Raw genomic sequence first — 8,827 nt, 5'->3', positions numbered from 1 at the left:
TGCATTATTTAGGTGGGGAGTGATTTTTACTCACAACCTTCCATTTTTAGGTAAACCCAAAAACAAAGGAATAATGTCATGTGACTCATGTCCAATATTTTCATCCTTACCTACTTTTCATCCATTCACCTTCACCCTGTGACCCTGGTAATGGTAAAAGATAGCTAGCCACCTAGCATTCATTCACATTTCACAATTCACACCACTAAGCTATAAGGGTGTATTCTTTGGCTTTACTGTTTACAATTACTAATAATGAATTTCTCAGGGATTCAGGATTCTGAATCTGGCTGCAGTTAGCCAATATTGACATGCATGGTTTTTTCACAAGTACTTGATCTTGAAGCCTGTTCAGAAAACGTGAAAACTTTGTTTCTTCTGGATTTCAATCAAAGGCAGACAATGGACCAGGCCGGTCATGACTCATGATGATCTGAATTTTACTTGGGTTCAAATTCAATTCAACTAAAACTAAGCAACTGGACGTGCATGGATCTGTCTCATATGGATAACCCCTATTCAGTGCAGTTAAGATCTGTTCATCTAAGCCTTTATGGGGTCGGCTACATGTATCATCAACTCCACCAGTGTAAGCTTTGTCTTACACCGCCAGTCCCAGGTCCAAATAAAAGAGGTTGCACCAGGTAGGTTGGTAGACAATACTAAAGCTTTTGACAAACTCTTTAGATCATGGATCCTCAATTTATCAATGTTACCATGTATATAAACCTCTTCTTTTGGCAAATATTATGATACGAATTTAAGTACTAGTGTAGCTGGTTTAAGTATAACTAGCTGAACTGAGAACTTGTACTTATCATGGGTATATAAAATTAAAACCGGAAGAGTACACAAAGTAATGCATTACGCCCCTTGTAAGCTGTCGTACACCACACATCTAGTACACTTAATTACAGTTCAGATGGTCCTACATCTCTACCAGTTCTTCAGTGGTTTCCACTCACAATATTCCAAATGTGTAGTTTACAATGCATCTGTAGAGGGTGCAATGGGGGTCACATATATTTTCACATGGGTGAGGATTTTTCCAAAGAAAAAAAATAAATAATGAAAAGAGATAAACCACAGAAAAAAGGATAAAAATGGAACCTGGCCCGGAGTTTTATTTGAATGAAATGTTGTACTTTTTTATTTTCTTAAGAATATATTATATAGTCTGATGGGATGCACTTTAATTAGTCGATTTTTTATTAATGCATGGTACTGGATTTGTTCTGAATCGGCTGAATTCCATTGAATTTGCATCTGAATATGAAGCAGATCAGAATATAAGAATCTGGATTTGTTCTAGTAGTAGACAGCCCTAGTTCATCGTATCCTCCGATCCACAAGGACAAGTCATAAACAAAGCTAACAAGGAAATCCATAAAGGTGCCAATTAGTCAGGCTCAAACTAACTGAATTGACCTGCTGACCATCGAGTTTAGATAAAAGAGGAAAAATCCCTGTTAAGCGAGTACAAATCATGGAAGATGTGGGTACGTGGTGGTTGGGTTGTTGATGTCCAGGGCTCCACACCATGATTGGGGGTGCCCAGGGATTTCCAGCGTGGATGGACAGGAAATGTATTTGTCACTACAATAATTCCCCTCCCATATACTGATAGACAAGCCACATCACACCACCTTTGAGCAGTGCAAACACCTTTTTCTTAATATAATTAATTATATTTAATGAGCTGGCCAATTGGGGATCAGGGAATTAGTGAACACTGATCTAATACTGAAGCTTCCACAGCAAAGCATGTTGCTGATGCTGATCATGAACCGTACTTGGACAAGGAAGCATTCATGCATGTCCGCATTTTGGGTCAATACCTTTACTAATGTTGAGACTTGAGAGCTAGCTAGTGGCAGTTTGACCTAATCATGTTTAATTAGCCTACTACGGTCTACGGCCTAGGGGTGTCAATTGGACTTGATTTGGCACAATCCGATCCGATTCAATATGAGTGCATTACAGATGGACCAACTCCTGAATTCCAGTCCAATCCCATGAATGCTTTAATTGGGACCAATTTTTTGGACCCCTCTGGTTCAATGTCCAACACTGCCCAATCTGTTCAAATTGGTTTTAATTTCGATTGGCTCCAACTCAAACCAAGTCCATTGACATCTGCATTCTTATCTTTTATCAATGAACCGGTATATATTGATTCAATCCAACACAACTCAATATAAATCCATAATGGATGGACCAGGTCCAATCTAATCTAATAAATACTTTGGACCATTAAGTCTGGACTGGTCCATTTTAAAATGTCTTATCAGTCCGTCCAATCTGTCCAAATTGATTTTGATTTGAACAGATCAAACCAAAAACCGGTCCATTGAACCCTTAACTAGGGTGGTCCTCAAGCGTAGCCCAAGTATTTTACTTTTCACATGCTGTATCTGAAGCTGAGGTGGTCTGCCACTACGAATTGAAGCTTTATCTCCGACACAAGTAGGACTGCATCTCCATTTGAGTCTTTTAACATCTTTCAATTCTAACTTGCTCATTCCTTCTTATATTAATTTTTAAGACCTAGTTGAATTGTAAATTATTATTATTTCTTGTCAACAAATGGAACTTTCAGATCTTAGAGATTATGTATTATCAACTTTAATTTTGCCGACTAATAAGCACATCATATCGATCGAGCATGATCAGATATTGTATTCTAGTAGGTAAAGTGTTATTTTTGAGCTCCTAGGCCCAACCCATTTGGAATTATTATAACTAGTCCATTCATTTCTTTTATTTTATTTTGCTGAGATTGAACAAGACGCCATTATAAGTTACATCATCACATAGTCAAAATCTAGTACTCTCTTCGTGCATTCTGCAGTGACACCCGTCTGGCTACCAATGGAATGCCTCCCGGTTAGGCTGCAGTAGGCTTCTTAATTGTTGTATTTGGGCCTGTCAGCCAGATTGTGATGTGTTTTGGGTCCAAAACAAACCCTTAAGTCCGGCCCATTTCTGTAAGCTTGTGCAGGGCTTGCATCTATTGGTAATACATACATCATCATACAAATTCCTTGTAGGCACTAGAGATTAGAGAGGTCCCTTTTATAAAACAATTATTAATCTTCACTAGAAGAATGATAATCTTACTCTTTATGAGAAGAATCATAGATTGATAAAACTCTCTCTCTCTCTCTCTCTCTCATCATTACTTTTACATGTCATTGTATACATGAAGGTGAAGGTGGTGAAAAGACACAAAATCTCTTGACATGGATACATGTAAAGGCACTGATAAGAGAAATCTCTAATCCTATTGGTTAGAGTGATTAGCATCCCTCATATTCATTATCTCAGCCATGTGAATAGATGATGTGGCAGATCTAGACTATCAGAGGCCCTCCGTTTGGATTGGCTAGCATTTCATGCCAAATCTAGGTCAGATTTTGTACCTTCCTATATTTAGTGGATTCTTCATTGAACAACATGATCAGCTTTTAAAGTTCTATATTAAATTTCTTTTTAACTTGTTAAAAGAGACTTGAAAGAAAGATGCATGGTTTTCTTTTGGGCCATCAGATTTTGATACTCTTTTTGAAGATTTGTATCTTTCTTTTAATTGTTACGTTTGGATATATAAATGATAGCAATAGCTAGAAGGGTTAATATTAATATATAGGGGAATGGTTTGGACCCATGTCGATCTCCTCTAAAGCAAGAGGCCAAGGCCAAGCTACTTCTTCCTCTCACAAGAATAATTGAAGGGAGTTGCATGTGCATTCAGTCGCTAGAACTCAGTAACAGAAATAATAGAGGTAGATGGACCAGAGTACATATGGATGCAACAGTGAGGCCACCCGACAGTGGGGCAGAAGTAACTTTCAATTCTGAGAGGAGGGTAGGGCCAAACCAATCGGTAGTGTAGATGGAGTAATAAGAATGGAAGAGATTGATAGAAACTCTGGTTACGTCCTCTCTCTCTTTCTCTCTCTCAAGTCTGAACTGGAATTGTGTGGAAATATTGTGGCTCACCGACTTTATCTTCTCATAAAACCGTACGTTCCAACAGGCCTTGAAAAACAAGTACAAGGCTGGGGGAGTCTATTATTGGGAGAGGTGGGTACAATCTGCAGTACGGGATGGAGCCACGGAGGTAGGGACTAGGTGAGGGAAATGAGCTGGCTTTCGGGCTTTAAAAGAGACATCTTGTGGAATGTGGAGTGACCATCTCAACTACCAGCTCTTTGGGCTTTTTTTAGCTCTAACAATAATATGCTCTCTCTCTCTCTCTCTGTGCATTCAAAGGAAGATGACATGACACTATACAAGCATGAGAAGTCACCAAAGATGTGTACAGCCTTTCCGGAACTAATGGCTTTGACCCCTAAATCCTAATGGCAGTATAATTCGTCGCAAAGCCCATCTGTGCTTTATCCACTTCATTCACTCAGTAATCCAGTTGGTAAAGCAGTAAAGGCTTGGCCGGGTTTGGACTTCGAACTTGGAAGAGAAGCCTTTTGTAGTCATTACTCACTAGTCAGCCTCAGATATCGCATACAGTCTTTAACTTTTATCTCTTGAATAGTTGAGCAGCTTTTCCAAAACTGCCAATACTACCCAACTGGTGGTGGTTCAGTTTCTAGGATTTCTGGCTCGTTGGAGTCGAGACCTGGGATCAAATGTAGGGAGGGGGATGGGATATCTCCGTTGTGTAGCCCCATGAAGTAAAAGCACTGCCAACTCAGGTGGGCTGGGTTTATAGCAAAGTCGACTTTGGTTAATTTCAGTGGGAATGCATTCAGGTGGTTGCTGGGTGAGCCCTCTACAATCTCACTTATATATTTGCTAATTTTTCTTCTCTCCAGTTCCTGCTTTTAGACACCATATACAATCTCACTTATATATATATATTTAACTACTTTTTTTGTTTCATCCATAAATGGAGTCACTTAAGATTTCAGAATGTCAATGTCAAAAGCAAAGAAATGCATGGTTCTATTCCATGTCTGCAGGTGTTGCGCGAGGAGTGGTGAAGTGACGAAGTAATGTTGCTTATCTCCATCTCTAATATACTAATTAATGTGGTTATTATATAAAAGCTTGGGTACGGGTGCAGAGGACCCGTAACTTTTCTAGGGGCTTTATAACTTGTCATCCGTCCTTGATTAAGATGGGTCAGGATTCATCTTGTTGCCATTTTGAAGATTAATCAGGCCAAATCAGTTCAAATTCTTAATTAATCCCAAATTTGTGCTTTTGAAGAAAGTATTAATTTGGACGGTAACAGATGCTCTGTTTAGCTGTTTGAGAGCTTGGTAATGATGCATGAAGCAGATGATGTTCTAAAGACATTTGATCATGCTGATTTTCAGTGTTAATTCTCTTTTACATAAAACTGATACAATGGAGGGTCCTGAATCCTGATCTTTTGAATTATTTCCACACAATAAATTAAGGTTAAAAGTACCAGAAAGGTAATTTTAAAAGACGTATCAGAGAAAAACTAAGATATGCATAGATATAATTGGAAACACTATAAATACTTTAATAAATCATAAAAGTACATCAATAACACTAAATATAAGACCTCAATGAGGCGTATATACATTAAATTAATATATTTTAATGGTTTATGAAGAAATATATTGTAGTTAATTACAATTTCATTAAAAATCCTATGCTTCACTATAATTTATAAATTATAATTCTTAAGTATTAATGTTTTATGGGATGGAAAAAACCCAACTCTCCTATCCAAACATAAAACATGCATTGGCACAACTTCTAAGTGAAAATATAATCAATAATTATTTATTATTTATTTCTAAAAATTATAAAAAATAAATAAATATTATATAATAATTTCAAAAAATAGTTATTAAAGAAGAAATTTCAATTGCTTTGTGGATATGATAGATCATCCATAGAATTATAATATATTCAATCATTGTGATCGAATGATAGAATATAATTAAATAATTATTTATTTTTTAATTAAAAAATAAAAAAATAAAAAATTATTAAATAAGAAATTTCAGTTGCTCTGTGGATATGATAGATCATCCATAGAATTATAATATATTCAATTGTTGTGAACTTGTGATCAAATGATAAAATATAATTAATTATTATTTATTTTTTAATACTAAATATATAAAAAAATACTAGCGAAGAAATTTCAATTACTCTATGGATATGATAGATAAATCCATAGATCTAAAACATATTTATTCTTTATAGGTAGAGAAAAATTACATTTTCAAAATTTTTATTAATTTATATTTCCCCAAATGTCTTCATGAAATTTTTATAAATTTATTAATAACATAAAAAAATTATGATTTTGAGTGTAAGAAATGTAGATCAACATAAATTTAAACATTCAAGAAAAAAAAAAGAAATCAAAAGATATTATAAAAAATTGAAAAAAAACTTATTATTTTTGTCATATTTTCTAAATTTGAAAAATTTTCAAAAAAATTAACGATTCACACTTGTTTATTGCAAATTTTTAGAAATCTAGCACTCTAGGAATGATGTTTGGAGTTTTAGAGTCATTTGGGGGTGAAAGAAGGCTTATTTCATGGAAACGAAGCTTGTTTTTCCCCTTTATTTATTTTTTTTAGTTTTTGGTTGTATCTTTTTCGTCGATACACTACCGATACGTCTCGATACACCCCTATTGCACCATCGATATTCCCCGATATGGTCCAATACAGATCCGATATGCATAAAAAAAAGATGAGACATTCGATTTCCATACGTATCCCGTATCTGGTTTTGAAAGATACGATACGCATCGGGCGTATCGTATCGAAATTTTAAACCTTGCATTAAAGTAAGGAGGATCCTGGACCTGGAATGCTCATCATATGTACTCGAACCATTCCCAAATAAGTAGATGCTAGTCAAGACCTTTTTTTTATTTATTTAATTCAGGAAACTAGGTTGATTTGTAATTAACAACCTACTACAAAAGCATGGGACTGTAAATTATGATTTACTTTTGTGTCGAGGTTTTTACTAATCATCTGAAAAGTAGGTTGCTATCTATGCGCACATATATTATCTCATAACAATATGGATTAAACTTAATTATAATCTTACATCGGGGATGTTAAGGATCTCCCATCATGGGCATGGGCCATGGGCTACTGCATTAAAAGGATAGCCCATAAATACTGAAAATCTATATATCTATCTATCTATATCTATAGTATATAAAGCAAGGTGGTCCACGTCACTATAAATACTGAAAATAGAATAAAAACAACCTGATGATGGATTGCCTTAACTGCTGCTATAAACAAGACATGCTAGCTCAGCCTGTTCATGAACTGGCCAGCATGGGCTGATTTGGAATGAAGGTGACCTTATTTTATTATGGGTAAGCCTGAATTGGTTTAAGCCCGATTTGCTTACATATTAGGCCCAGTTCACTTTTTGGTAAGTTACTTACCCAGGTAACTAAGTTTTTCCTGGGAAACACTGACCCGGATAAGTGCATTTACCCATATTATTTTATTTCTTAGGTAAATAAGACAATAACCATTTTAGCCATAAAAATCCATTATTAAAAGGGGTATTTTTGTCCCATTCAAGTGTTGGCAACTTCCCCCTTAAGTGGGAAAGTTATTTATGGAGAAGGGTATCACTTACCCGGATAAATGATACCCAGGGCAGGAAAATAAACTTTCCCTAATCCCCACATAAATCTGAAAAAGAACATGGAGTTCTTGGTCAATAGGAACCAAAATCCCATTGACCAACTTTCCCCCTCTCAAAATTAAAAAAGAACGCCCCCTTAATAGTATAATATATTATCGGGCAATGACCTCCCTTCCATTTATAGTCACTAATAACCATTTGTACGTGATATCGCTTATAAACCCCAATTTTGGCCTCATATAATCCTTTGGCCTTGACTAAAAAAACCACTGGAAATCCTGGAAAGTCTGTATTAGAGTTGGAGGGAGGAGAAAGAAAGAGAATTTCACAGAACAAGTACAGATTTTGTATTAGAACTGCATTGTAACTTTTGACTTGCATTTGTTAATGGGCATCAATCAGGTCTAGTCGTGACATATAAAGCTAATTTAACTGTTCACTTCCTTTTTTATTAGAGAATATGACCCTTCAAATCTATCAACTTGATTGAATTTTCATCTCCAGGGCAACTGCAGTTTGTTATGAACCAAGAACCCAACTACATTTTCATTAATTTCAAAACTAAACACTAGTTGTGATCATTATCAAAAGGAATTTAAATAATCATTTTAGACTATATTTTTCTGTAAAAATAGATATAAAAAATCTTCAAAAATAAAAAGAAAAATGGGCTGAATAAGGAAGTAATGAAACAAGAGGAAACATTAAGCTCCCTCAAGTCTCAACTCAAGTAGACAAGCAAAAGCTTCTGAAATTGAAAGGAAGGATTCCTTGACCATTATGGTGTTGTAGAAAGGCATATGGTCTGGGATAATCTGTAAAATTAATGCAAACTCCAATTTTTCTCTGGTTGCATATCAGTCAATTTGGAAATAAAGAGGCATTCCTTCTCTATGGAGGCCTGAAAATGGTACATTTCCTTTTTTAGTTTACAAAATTTCTCTTGGTTTAGTATGAATGTTTATCTTTTTGTTTCTTAGGCTCAGCTTGGAAGGAGTATAAATGCAAATATGCACCGTGCAAATACATACAAAATAATACAAAATGTAAGGCTGTGCACTCTACATATTTGCATTTGTACTCCTTCCAAACTGAGCCTTTGTGTTTGAGAATGCATATCATATCAGTTGATGCCATTGCCATGTTCTGGCAAGAGAGAGATTCCAATATTTTTAAAATTTGAAAAATT

The sequence above is a fragment of the Nelumbo lutea genome, chromosome 5 (assembly GCF_056320005.1).
Source record: "Nelumbo lutea isolate HS-2025 chromosome 5, American lotus-T2T, whole genome shotgun sequence".
Lineage (NCBI taxonomy): Eukaryota > Viridiplantae > Streptophyta > Magnoliopsida > Proteales > Nelumbonaceae > Nelumbo > Nelumbo lutea.
The sequence above is the reverse complement of the archived record's forward strand: the minus strand, read 5'-3'. Positions refer to the sequence as shown.